We start from the raw sequence: 14259 nt of genomic DNA, 5'->3' as shown, positions 1-14259 counted from the left end.
AGGAGTTTAAGGGTAAGTAGTTTATAATTTATAGCAGCTTGAAGAGGTCTTTTAGTTTGCTTTGTGATAATAACAATAACACAGCTTAGACAATATTATTATTTATTTAGTTATAATAATGCTCTCTCAAACTTTGTTTGGACATGGAGGGACCATATCCAGTCTATGCTCTGACTTTGAATGGGTCGGTCCCGTGGAGAGCTGATTGTCCTCTGAGATATGTTAAATGATCCAAGAAGAAGTCAAAGCAACACATACACTGATCTACGTAAACCAGCGTCAAGACACTTCAGGTAAATTCCCCTTTTCAGCAACAGTCAAAGACTCTTTCCAATCCATAGCTTTATTGTTGTTGTTATCCGGCTTATGATAAACACTCAGATTCATCCACTTTATCCACACTTTAGATGTATATAGTTTATGTTTAAAATCAGACACAATTTCAGTAGATCAGTCAATTGGCTGTAGATTTGGCTATATAAATAAAGTATAACTAAAAACATGTTGTGCCTAATTTCCTTTAACCAGGACAATCCACATCCAGATCACAGAAGGCCACAGACAGGTGAGGACTGGCTGCTGCATCGAACCTGCTCCTTTCAGGCAAGGTCTGGTGCGGTCTGGAGGGGAAAAGAGCATTATTATAGAGCTACTTAACAAAATGCAGCCTATTTAATGGTTCTCAAACTTCTGAACATAACTCTGGAGGTCTTAAACAGCTTTGAACAATGGAATAAACTCAAAGCCAAATATAAAACACAACAATCAAAACAAATGACTGATCTAAATCTTGTACCATTGACCAAAAAGAACCACTTTGTGAGTAACAGCATACAAACGTTTTCCTATCTTGATGCTGTAGTTTACGGTAATTTTCTTAGTCTCCACTCTGTTTCTGCGTGTCAGGGTGCAGTTGAAGTGAGTGGTTGTATTGACATAGTGGATTTTGTGGTGGGGGATTGTCCAGTTGCACATCGTGGTAGAGCGTGGTGGAGCCACGTCTGAGCTGCTGATGTGGCAGGTGTAAGGAGGAGAGCCGGGGCAGGGCGCGTACGAGCACTCTAACCTTGAATCAAACCAAACAGTTCAACTTTAGACACAGTACGCGAGCACTTACCACGAGTACTTTTCATTCAAGATGGATATTACCGACACCTTACCTTAAATTGTTTTTTTTTGTGCAAGCTCTGAAGATGCCAAAATTCCCTTGTTTAGCGGCCAAGGACAACACTGTAACACACATTATTTTAAATGTTTTGTCATGTGTAACATTGTCTATTGTATGTTCTATTATGTGGAAGAGACAAGTGGAAATGCAGGGATTAGGAATGAGTGCATCAGTGCTCTTTTTACATGACTTTTGAAGATAAAAGTCCAGATAGATTCGGATGTATGAAGATTTTTGGACGTAAACCCGAACCCACAAATAAGGACTATTGCATAAATTAGTAGTTGGATTGACCTGAAGGAGCTCATAGATGATCAAAGAGCAGATTCATAGATACATTCATAGATACTACATAGGCCCAGGATGTGTTAAAAGTGACAAGACAAAAGGAAAAAAGGACCAAAACTGAATCAATTAAATTGTAAGCCATTCAAGTACACGCCCATGTTTTGTCCTAGAACTCCAGATTTAAGTGTGACAATAAATAAATAAAATAAATATGATTCAATTGTCATTCATATTTTCTGCCCGTCCCATCACATCTTATTTCCAAACAACTGCATCCAAATGAAGGGAAAAAAGATCTATTGAAGGTAAACTGGGGGATTAGGACCAGACTACGGGCGAGCAGTGGTATCTGTCGATCTTGTAAATGTGATTACGCCTTGTTCTGGTGACTGATGGGCTTGTTAGAGAGCAGCCAGGAACCACCAAAGTGCCATTCGCTTCCTTTTGCATTCAACACCCGAGCAGCCAAGCAGGCAAAACACACACAATCAAGAGCAACATGTGGAACAAAAAGTGATTCTTACCAATTTGTAGACAAAGAAGCGGTGTCACAAAGTACATTTTAATAATCCACTGTTTTAAGGCTGAATTTGGCCAGATGAACTGATGAAAGATCACAAATTACACACAAATTAACTTTTCTTATATTTTAAGTAAGTACCGTTCTAAACTAAAAAAAAAATACTTTAATCACAATTTACAAATTCACAAGTGTAGAATGAAATTGTACCGTTTTCGATCTTCTGTTTTCCTGTTGCTTCAGTGGGAGGCAGAGATCCATTAGCCGTGTTTGTGGGAAGGGCAGCTGGGCGCGTTGTTTTGAAGAGCATCTTTTAAAGAGCTACACACTGACGCCGCGTCTCTAATGTTGGGTTCAGTTCAGTGGTTTCAGACACTCAGCGTCTAATGTGATCCTTAATGAGTTGATTGGATCAGAGGGACAGATTTAATGTTGTTGTTTTAGAAGCATAAATAAGATGACAACAATGGGAAAAAAGTTATTTATGTAAAACTATTGCTACTTCAGAATTATATTATTCACATTGTATTTCCTAAAGTCAATCTCTAACTGTGGACAAACTGGTTTACAGTAAGAGTTTATTATTATTACTCAAGAAAACATAGAAACTACAACTATTTTTGAAGAAAGTTCAAGAAAGTTCCATAATTCGATAAAACTATGTGTGGAAAATAAACGTCAATGTATTATATTTAATGCTTAAAAGAAATTCTGCCAACATAATACAGTTTATTATTTTCAAATTTTACAGTTAAAAATAAACAAAAACAGAACCAAACAAAACAAAAACCAACATAAAGAAAATGCAAAATTAACAATAAAACAAAGTCATGGTATAAACTAGTTTTAACCAAACGAAGTAAACCTAAAACTTAGGGTTAGGTTTAGGGGTTAAGGTTAGGGTTAAGGGTTAAGGTTAGGGTTAAGGGTTAAGGTTAGGGTTAAGGGTTAGGGTTAAGGGTTAGGGTTAGGGTTAAGGTTAGGGTTAGGGTTAGGGTCAGGGTCAGGGGTTAGGGTTTAGGGTTAAACCCAGACCCATGTGATATACATTTTCACAATTCTTAATTCTGTAATACAAATTCTTTGTATTACATTCAATGCACGCCCATTTAACTCTATTTATTTCTAAATTATGAATATGATACGACCGTTCGCCATGTTTACCACATGTTTACCACAGACATTGTCTGACTTCATCGCCACCACAGACATTGTCTGACTTCATCGCCACCACAGACATTGTTGATTCATTTCTCCCTGTGGCCCTCAGAGGCAACTGTTGTTGTGATTTTGGGCCTTACAAAAATAAATTGATTTGATTTGATTTGATGTTTACTACGGCCAACCACCTGTTTACTTCCGCCCGGCTCCCGCCATGTCGTCCTCGCCCTGTCGTCACGGGCCATGTCGTCACTTCCTCCCGTACAATTCCCTATATGACCTAGTGCCAACCTTTATCACAGATAACCTTAAAGACTTTATTTACAATATTAATATCATTACAAGTGTAAAATGTACTCATTCACAAGTACAAGTACTGCTGCCTCCTTGGTGTTGGCAAAGGATAAATCCAGCTAACATCTACAACAATGTGCTCAAATATTATTTTGGCCGCGGCTAAAATAGCCCAGCAGTTTCCGGAGCCGCGGCACGGCCATATAGCCTCACACCTAACCTTAACCCTAACCCTGACCCTAACCCCAAGACCTAACCCTAACCCGGCGCGGTCTAACCCGGCGCGGTCAAATAGCCCAGCAGTTTCAGGAGCCGCGGCACAAAATAACATGGCAGTTTCGCGGCTCTGTAGACACTCCCATTATTTCACACACAGGAACTTGATACAGGGGCACAGCAGGATCGAGTTAGTGAAATATTAATGACAAAAAAGAAAAGCACTGGACAGCGCCTGGGGTCGATCCCACAGGGGGATGGAGTGTGTGTATTTCTGCAGGAGAAAATTACAATCGAAGTACCCACTGAGCTAAGCCGGCGCGTGGACTGAGCAGCTGAAAGGTCTTTATGTACCATGACTCAGCTACTAGCGCACACTGTCGGAACCTCAGGCTCTCTTCTCTGTTGGTGTTGTAGTTTCAAACCATGTGAACATTTATCACAGATAACCATAAAGACTTTATTTACTATATTAATATCATAACATGTGTAAAATGTGCTCAATCTCATGTACAAGTAGTGCTGCCAAAATGTAACTGATGTAAAAGTAAAAAGTACATAATAATAAACTACTCAGAGTATAGTTGCTATCGTTAAGACCTTACGCAATTTAGTCTATAATACAAAACTTGATTAATTACACAAATTCCACTCTGAAATAGAATTTTTTCGTTTTGTGTGTTCTGATATGATACAAATTATACTTTGCTCATGTCACACTCGAAATAAAAAACATTCATTCTTTTATCCATTCATACATTCACTGAATTAAGTTCTTTTAAATCACATTGTGCATATTCTCTGATCTGAAGTTTATCTGAGCAGGAAATGCAGTACCTTTGTGAGTGTTTGTCCCTATAGAGCAGTGGTCCCCAAACTACGGCCCGCGGGCCGCACCCGGCCCGCTGGGCCTTTCAATCCGGCCCGCCAAGCTTGTCCAAGTTATATTAAAAAATAAAAAAAAATAAAAAAAAAACTCTGGCTGGCCGTTCACTTTACCTTTCGCCTGTAATGTCCACATTTCCCCAAGAGATGTCACGGTTTCGTCTAAGCTGCGCACTGCTCGCACATGAGATCTATGGCGCGAAGAAAATACAATTTACCACAAACGGCCACCGGGGCCAATCAAGCAGGAAGCGCAAGTGTTTGACACTGTAGAAGACTCTTGTGGACAGTAGAAGCACTGTCCAGGGGACACGTTGTGTTCTCTACATTTTTAGTTTCAAAACGCTGTGTGTTTTATTACAATCAGAATCATATTCACTGAGAAATTAGTCTTATTAGTCCCGCAGCGCGGACCGCGGACCGCGGCCCGGGGCGCAGCGCGGACCGCGGCCCGCGGCTCGGGGTGCAGCGCGGACCGCGGCCCGAAGCGCAGCGCGGACCGCGGCCCGGCGCAGCTCGGGCACGTTCAATAGACACTGGTGTGTCACTATTGTGTAAATGAGACTTTCTGGGCCAGACCTGACTCACGAGTCAAAGACACATGTGCATCATTATCTGGACCATATTTCTGTGTAAATATCTCATGTCACAATAACACTCACTCGATGAGTACGTGCTCAGGAGCAGATGATCCTGATGTGAAGACTCAGGTAAATCAGCCACATAGAGTTATCAAGGACAGAGGGAACACTAGAGCCAGCTGTGATTTGTTCTAAAGCGGGTCTAAAGCAGGACTAAAGCGGACCGCGGGTGCGCCGCATGCGCCACCAGACCCCCGGTTTAAAAGACGCATCACTACTGCGTTTATTTCTGTGTGAATATCTCATGTTACAACGTGGGCACCTGCAGTTTATGACAGGTGCGGCCCTGTTAGTTTATGAATAATATCATCTAGAAATGGTCTTGAAGTGGCACATTTTGGAGCAGTTTATGAGCATAAAGTCACAGCAAGAAGCAAACGAAGCATCAACCTGGACGAAGTGTCCAACCACTGGAGAAGTGAAAAGGACAGAAGTGCAAAAATGTAACATTAACATGGATATTAATCATTACATGCTGTTACTACCAGATCATTTATGGGTAGAATAAATGCTAACAAAAAAACGGTCCAACACTCTTAAACTTAACGACTTTAATGCTTCACTGAAGGAAACAAAACCTCCGGAGGACGTACAGAAGATGCTGGTCTTGTTCTGCTCGACCTGCATATGTGAGACATTCAGTGTCATGAACATGAACAAAGCCCGTTACAGATCCAGCTTCACTGACCAACACCAAAGGATCGATCCTGAGAATTGCCACAACAAAACTTACACCAGACTTTGATGCAAAACAGGGAGATCAACAACACTGTTGCCACTGAAATTGAAGGTCAATTTTCCTGCTGTGTTTATTCAACTGAAATGTAATTAAAATAATCATTATTTAATGCATTTGAAAAACAATTTGCACATTGAGCCTTGCATTTGTTGCTTTGTTACAAGTTACAGGTCAAATCTTGCGTGTAATTTATATTAACCCAAACACACCATATTTTCCTGGCCCGGCCCCTCGGTCAAATTTTAGAACCCAATGTGGCCCTCGAGTCAAAAAGTTTGGGGACCACTGCTATAAAAGAGTGGATACTGCAGTGAGGTAACCAGGGACGGTTGGGACTCAATACTCATATCATCTTAAAATCAAACTAATTACAATTGCATGCCAGAAATATGCTCATTTACTAGTACAAGTACTGGTTTAAAAGTACAATTACACACAAAAAACCTACTCAATTACAGTAACATGAATATTTGTAATACTGATCGAAACTGTGATCTGGCTTCTTATAAATAAAACAAAAGACTCTTATTAACAAAACATCCTGTCACTACTAGACCTCAGCGCAGCCTTTGACACTATAAACCATTCCATCCTCCTACAAAGGCTGCGCCAACTGGGTGTTGAGGGCTCTGCACTTGACTGGCTCACATCCTACCTCACCAACAGGCAAGAGTTCATTTCCCTCTCCGGTCACTGATCCACCCTCTCCCCAGTAACGCAGGGGGTCCCCCAGGGCTCAGTCCTCGGCCCCCTCCTCTTCATCTGCTACATCTTCCCCCTTGGTCACATCCTCCGCCAACTCAACCTGGACTTTCACTGCTACGCTGACGACACCCAGATATACCTCACCACCAAATCCACCCAAAACCCTCTCCTCAGCCACATCGAAACCTGCATCTCGACAATAAAATCATGGCTCACTCTCAACTTCCTCAAACTGAACAGTGACAAAACAGAGCTCCTCCTCATTGGCACCAAATCCACTCTCAATAAAACTGGTCCCTTTTCACTCAGCATCGACACCTCGACCATCACCCCCTCTACCCTGGTACGCAATCTCGGTGTCATCATGGACCCCACCCTCTCCTTCACTCCCCATGTCAGCCACATCGTCAAGACCTCATACTTCCACCTCCGCCGCATCGCCAAAATCCGACACTGCCTCACCCTCCCCGCTGCTGAATCCCTCATCCATGCCTTCATCTCCTCCCGCCTCGACTACTGCAACTCCCTCCTCACTGGCATCTCCTTCCATTCCCTCCACAGACTCCAAATGGTCCAAAACTCCGCTGCCCGCCTCCTCACCCACACCCGGTCCCGTGAACACATCACTCCCGTTCTCCGCTCTCTCCACTGGCTCCCCATCAAGCAGCGCATAAACTTTAAAATACTCCTCCTCACCTTCAAAGCTCTTCACCACCTTGCCCCCCCCTACCTGTCTGACCTCCTCATCCCCCACCGCCCCTCCCGAGCTCTCCGATCCTCCTCCTCTCTCACCCTGACTGCACCAACATCCCGACTCAAAACTTTTGGCGACAGAGCATTCTCCCGAACAGCACCCCGACTCTGGAACTCCCTCCCCCAACCTGTCCGCCACTCTCCCTCACTCACAACATTCAAATCCCACCTAAAAACATACCTCTCCACCCAAGCTTATGACCTCCCCTACCCCATTGCCTACTCTACCCCACTGCCAACTCTTCTATCCCCTGTTACATCCCCATCTTTTTCTCTCTACTTCTTCTGTCTTGTTCATTTTATTTGTATATTAATGTGTATTGTACGTGTTGTCCCCCCCTGTCTGTAAATACCCCCCCCCCCTTTTTTATTATGTTCAGCGTCTTTGGGTCACTGAAAAGCGCTATATAAATAAAAGTTATTATTATTATTATTATTAAAACTCCTCTCATATCTTGATAGGGAATGGAGGAAAATAAATAAATTAAATTAAATAAAAAGATAAAGTAAAAATAGCTAGCACAAGACTAAATAATACTAATACTAATGGTAAGTAAACAAAACACTCTTATTTACATCAGTTGTATGCACATGAATATGGCCTTAATTGCTTGTGAGTACGACAGTAATTGCACATGAATATGACAGTATTGCACATGGTTAAGTCAGTATTGCACATGAATATGACGGTATTGCACATGGTTAAGTCAGTATTGCACATGAATATAACAGTATTGCACATGGTTAAGTCAGTATTGCACATGAATATGGCAGTATTGCACATGGTTAAGTCAGTATTGCACATGAATATAACAGTATTGCACATGGTTAAGTCAGTATTGCACATGAATATGACGGTATTGCACATGGTTGTCAGTATTGCACATGAATATGATGGTATTGCACATGGTTAAGTCAGTATTGCACATGAATATGACGGTATTGCACATGGTTAAGTCAGTATTGCACATGAATATGACGATTTTGCACATGGTTAAGTCAGTATTGCACATGAATATGACGGTATTGCACATGGTTAAGTCAGTATTGCACATGAATATAACAGTATTGCACATGGTTAAGTCAGTATTGCACATGAATATGACGGTATTGCACATGGTTGTCAGTATTGCACATGAATATGATGGTATTGCACATGGTTAAGTCAGTATTGCACATGAATATGACGGTATTGCACATGGTTGAGTCAGTATTGCACATGAATATGACGGTATTGCACATGGTTAAGTCAGTATTGCACATGAATATAACAGTATTGCACATGGTTAAGTCAGTATTGCACATGAATATGACGATTTTGCACATGGTTAAGTCAGTATTGCACATGAATATGACGGTATTGCACATGGTTAAGTCAGTATTGCACATGAATATAACAGTATTGCACATGGTTAAGTCAGTATTGCACATGAATATGACGGTATTGCACATGGTTAAGTCAGTATTGCACATGAATATGATGGTATTGCACATGGTTAAGTCAGTATTGCACATGAATATGACGGTATTGCACATGGTTAAGTCAGTATTGCACATGAATATAACAGTATTGCACATGGTTAAGTCAGTATTGCACATGAATATGACGGTATTGCACATGGTTAAGTCAGTATTGCACATGAATATAACAGTATTGCACATGGTTAAGTCAGTATTGGACATGAATATGACGGTATTGCACATGGTTAAGTCAGTATTGCACATGAATATAACAGTATTGCACATGGTTAAGTCAGTATTGCACATGCATATGACGGTATTGCACATGGTTAAGTCAGTATTGCACATGAATATGACGGTATTGCACATGGTTAAGTCAGTATTGCACATGAATATGACGGTATTGCACATGGTTAAGATGGTGAGAGCCACTGGCCTGAAGCTGTTGAGGTCTTTGGCGCGCGGTGTCTTGTTGCGTTCCTTTGCACTGATAGAGCGCGGAAAGTGATCTCAAACGTACATTATGGAGGCCCCAGAGCTTTCAGAGTCCACAAACTCCTTGGACGAGCTACACAGAGGTCAATATTTAGAAAAGCAGCGATAAATCAACTCAGATCCATATGTTATGCCTAAATCACGACTCTTCCAGATATCTCCAAGCCCACTGATCCCATGGTTCACAAGTCACAATTTTGATCAAACGCTCTACGGCTGAATAAAACTGAAGTTATTCTACAGCGTTTATGCTCCGGAGCACCCCCCGGGGTTCGGTCACCTGCCCCGGGCTGATCAGCTGTCAGCTCCGCCGCGAGCCGCTCCGTCCGCGCGCGAGTGAGTGACAACCGATAAAACTTCAGATTAACTTCAGATCTACTTTGAGCATAAATAAAACTGAAGTTAATTCTACAGCGTGCGCAGAACAGATATATCTATAGATCGCTATATATATATATATATATATATATATATATATATATATATATATATATATATATATATATATATATATATATATATATACAAAAGTCTATGTCCATCGCGCTCTTATTTCCGGGTTTCTCGGTATCGGACAGAACTTTATCTTCTTTATCTTCCCGGTTGCTGCACTCAACTGCCACCAACCTTCACCATTGTGATAAAAGTAAACGTGGGTTCAAATATTATTTTGGCCGCGGCTAAAATAGCCCAGCAGTTTCCGGAGCCGCGGCACGGCCATATAGCCTCACACCTAACCTTAACCCTAACCCTGACCCTAACCCCAAGACCTAACCCTAACCCGGCGCGGTCTAACCCGGCGCGGTCAAATAGCCCAGCAGTTTCAGGAGCCGCGGCACAAAATAACATGGCAGTTTCGCGGCTCTGTAGACACTCCCATTATTTCACACACAGGAACTTGATACAGGGGCACAGCAGGATCGAGTTAGTGAAATATTAATGACAAAAAAGAAAAGCACTGGACAGCGCCTGGGGTCGATCCCACAGGGGGATGGAGTGTGTGTATTTCTGCAGGAGAAAATTACAATCAAAGTAACCACTGAGCTAAGCCAGTGCAAGGAGAGTAGAGCCAGAATGTGTTTATGTACTGTGCAGCGTGAGAGAGCGGGTGACTCACCACTTGACACAAGGCAAGCACTTTCATTATATTCAGACCTAAATACAAACAAATACAGTATTTATTTTGTCTTTTTGCAACCTATAGTGGCCTCATATTTTCACTACGATATGACGCAACAAACATTTACATAAGTTGTGCCCTTTGGCCCCATGTCCATAATGTAACCTTTAGAGAGAAGAACTGGATCAATTCTACCGTTAGTGTAAGCGTCAGAGATCCTAAATATAATATCTCCAGACGCATGAGGAACAGTTTGACAGCGTTCACACATTTCAATGCTACGATCGTCCCAGACATGACGTATTGTTTATCCAGTTGGACTCCATTGGACCCAATGAGACCGCGCTCAAAGCTCTCAGATCGCTCTAGAACCAAGCAATAAAGGTAATTGACGAAAATACAGGACTGAAACGTTCTTAGCAAATACAAAATGCTTTGTTCTGACTATTTTATTTCATTTTCAATTCTAAGATTCTATTCAAAACTTTTTACAATGCTGCTTCACCAACTTTGCTTTTCTAAACTTTACTATTTTAAATACTCGACCCGCTCCACAGCTTCTTTTCATTTGTAACTATCAGACAGTGGACTCAGATGGTTTGAAATTGTTTGTAGAAATTCATAACTTCATTCGAAACTTGAAAAAACACATCCGAGATAATCAACGGTGACATCAGCCAAGTTAGATTATAGCTGTATTTTTTAAAACTATTTTACTTATTTTTACTTATTACTGAGCCAATATTAGTAATGAAACGTTGGTACTGTTGTTGTGTATTCACCTGCCCAGGATTACAGAGGGAAACATGGCGCAGATCTTCTTTTCTCTTACAGATGAATGATTTTGACAAAGAAACACTAAACTAAACTAAACTAAACTGTGGGGAAACATCTTAAATATGATGCATGTCGTGTTGCCAAAGTCCGTTTAATAAAATACAGCTTTTGAGGATCTTTTCTTTGACTCCACTGCATTTGAAAGGCAATTATAGTAATTTTGTGGAAGAGTTTTACGGGTGTTTTGTCCCATTCGACGCCGCACATGAAGCTCACTGCAGAGGCTCGATTTGTGCGGATGTTCCAGACTCGGCTTTCATCCATTTGAAGGTCGTTCACAATATTGACAGTTCTAACAAGCTTTGAGTCGGCTTGTTCTTGCTTTTGTTTGAGAAATGGTAAATATATAAAATAGCAGCTTGTTGATTTTCTTCATTTATAAACTATCAACTTTTATCCTAATCTAAACTTTGACTTCATTTTTACTAGGTTTACATGGTGGACTGAAGAATGTGCGACAAAAATGCAATCTGCGATTCGCTTTCTTTTTTCTTTTGAAGTCGCAATTGAAAATGATTCATCAAAAAGCCCTTTTGATACTTTAATAGATTCTACAGCAAATACGTCAGTACTTTAACTTAAGCAATAATTTCTCTGAGCTACTTTTGCTTTTTGACAAACTGACCAGTCATGCCAGATTCTGTTTTTGATCAGCGTAGATAAAACCAGTGTATTATTTCTTGTAAAGATTGCATTTGCGAAATAATACATTCTCAATTGTGTTTCACTGCACAAAAGCAATATCGTGTGTTGCAAATTGAATGGTGAATTCTCTACATTATCTTCAAACTATGATTAAGGGTGACAAAACATAACACATGATAATTGCAAGCAGATGATATTTCTGTCCACAAGATTAAAGGTAAAAAAGTGTTTGATTTGTGCATTTTATCAAGTAGTGGATGTACAAGAACACCAAGACATGTTTTCATACTGATATCAACCTGTGTTTTCTTCTAATAAAACAGATAGGTGCAAACAAGCCGGAACTGTAGAAAAACGTGGGTTCAAATATTATTTTACACAAGAAGGAAGTCGATACAGTGGCACAGCAGCATCGAATTAGTGAAATGTTAATGTTATTTTTTTTAAAAGCCCTGGACAGTGCCCGGGGTCGATCGCACAGGGGGATGGAGTTTGTGTATTTCTGCAGGAGAAATTACAAGCGAAGTAACCACTGAGCTAAGCCAGTACATCATATTTTAGTCCACAAGATTAAAGATAAAAAGTGTTTGATTTGTGCATTTTATCAAGCAGTGGATGTACAACAAGAACACCAAGACATGTTTTCATACTGATATCAACCTGTGTTTTTCTTCTAATAAGACAGAATGGTGCAAACAAGCTAAATATTTAATGCTTTTAAGTGCTGGTAGTCACCGTAGATCTCCGCCTTCGTCAACCTGACCGGTGTGACGAGTTTCTTATCAGCAGTCCAGTTCGATGTGTTTTACCGGATCTGCCAGACCCATCAGATTGACGCTTTGGTCTGACTCCTTATTAGAACATAAAAGGAGTTAATGTTCAAAAAGAAAACAGATAAAGGTCGGCTGTGCCAATCTTGAGAAAGCATTACAATGAGTACTGTTTGTCCAGAGCAGTGGTTCTCAAACCTTTCACACAAAGTACCACCCAAAATATTTGTCCCTTCGAGTTGCACCAAATCTAAACCAGGTCTGAAACAAGACTGTTCTAGGTGTAAACTTTGGCTAGAAAGAGGTCTAACATAGGACTACACGATTGCTTTACAAGTTCTAAATGAGGATAAACCAAAACAAGGACCAGAACATGTTATTTAAATGACATTATCTTCAGCAAATATGTGAACTGCAGAGGAATCCGTGTACCACCTGAAGCAGCCCGCGTACCACAGTTTGAGGACCTGTAGAGAAACGTGGGTTCAAATATTATTTTACACAAGAGGAAGTCGATACAGTGGCACAGTAGGATCGAATTGGTGAAATGTTAATGTTATTTTTTTTAAAAGCACTGGACAGCGCCCGGGGTCGATGCCACAGGGGGATGGAGTTTGTGTATTTCTTCAAGAGAAATTACAAGCGAAGTAACCACTGAGCTAAGCCAGTGCGAGTATGATCAATGCAAGTACATAATATTTTTGTCCATAAGATTAAAGGTAAAAAAGTGTTTGATTTGTGCATTTTATCAAGCAGTGGATGTACAACAAGAACACCAAGACATGTTTTCATACTGATATCAACCTGTGTTTTTCTTCTAATAAGACAGAATGGTGCAAACAAGCTAAATGTTTAATGCTTTTAAGTGCTGGTAGTCACCGTAGATCTCCGCCTTCGTCAACCTGACCGGTGTGACGAGTTTCTTATCAGCAGTCCAGTTTGATGTGTTTTACCGGATCTGCCAGACCCATCAGATTGACGCTTTGGTCTGACTCCTTATTAGAACGAAAAAGAGTTAATGTTCAAAAATAAATCAGATAAAGGTCGGCTGTGCCAATCTTGAGAAAGCATTACAATGAGTACTGTTTGTCCAGAGCAGTGGTTCTCAAACCTTTCACACAAAGTACCACCCGAAATATTTGTCCCTTCGAGTTGCACCAAATCTAAACCAGGTCTGAAACAAGACTGTTCTAGGTGTAAACTTTGGCTAGAAAGAGGTCTAACATAGGACTACACGATTGCTTTACCAGTTCTAAATGAGGATAAACCAAAACAAGGACCAGAACATGTTATTTAAATGACATTATCTTCAGCAAATATGTGAACTGCAGAGGAATCCGTGTACCACCTGAAGCAGCCCGCGTACCACAGTTTGAGGACCTGTAGAGAAACGTGGGTTCAAATATTATTTTACACAAGAGGAAGTCGATACAGTGGCACAGTAGGATCGAATTGGTGAAATGTTAATGTTATTTTTTTTAAAAGCACTGGACAGTGCCCGGGGTCGATGCCACAGGGGGATGGAGTTTGTGTATTTCTTCAAGAGAAATTACAAGCGAAG

The sequence above is a fragment of the Eucyclogobius newberryi genome, unplaced genomic scaffold (assembly GCF_026437365.1).
Source record: "Eucyclogobius newberryi isolate DKJ021-1_F unplaced genomic scaffold, fEucNew1.0.hap1 SCAF_10, whole genome shotgun sequence".
Taxonomy (NCBI): domain Eukaryota; kingdom Metazoa; phylum Chordata; class Actinopteri; order Gobiiformes; family Gobiidae; genus Eucyclogobius; species Eucyclogobius newberryi.
This window is presented reverse-complemented; position numbering follows the sequence as displayed.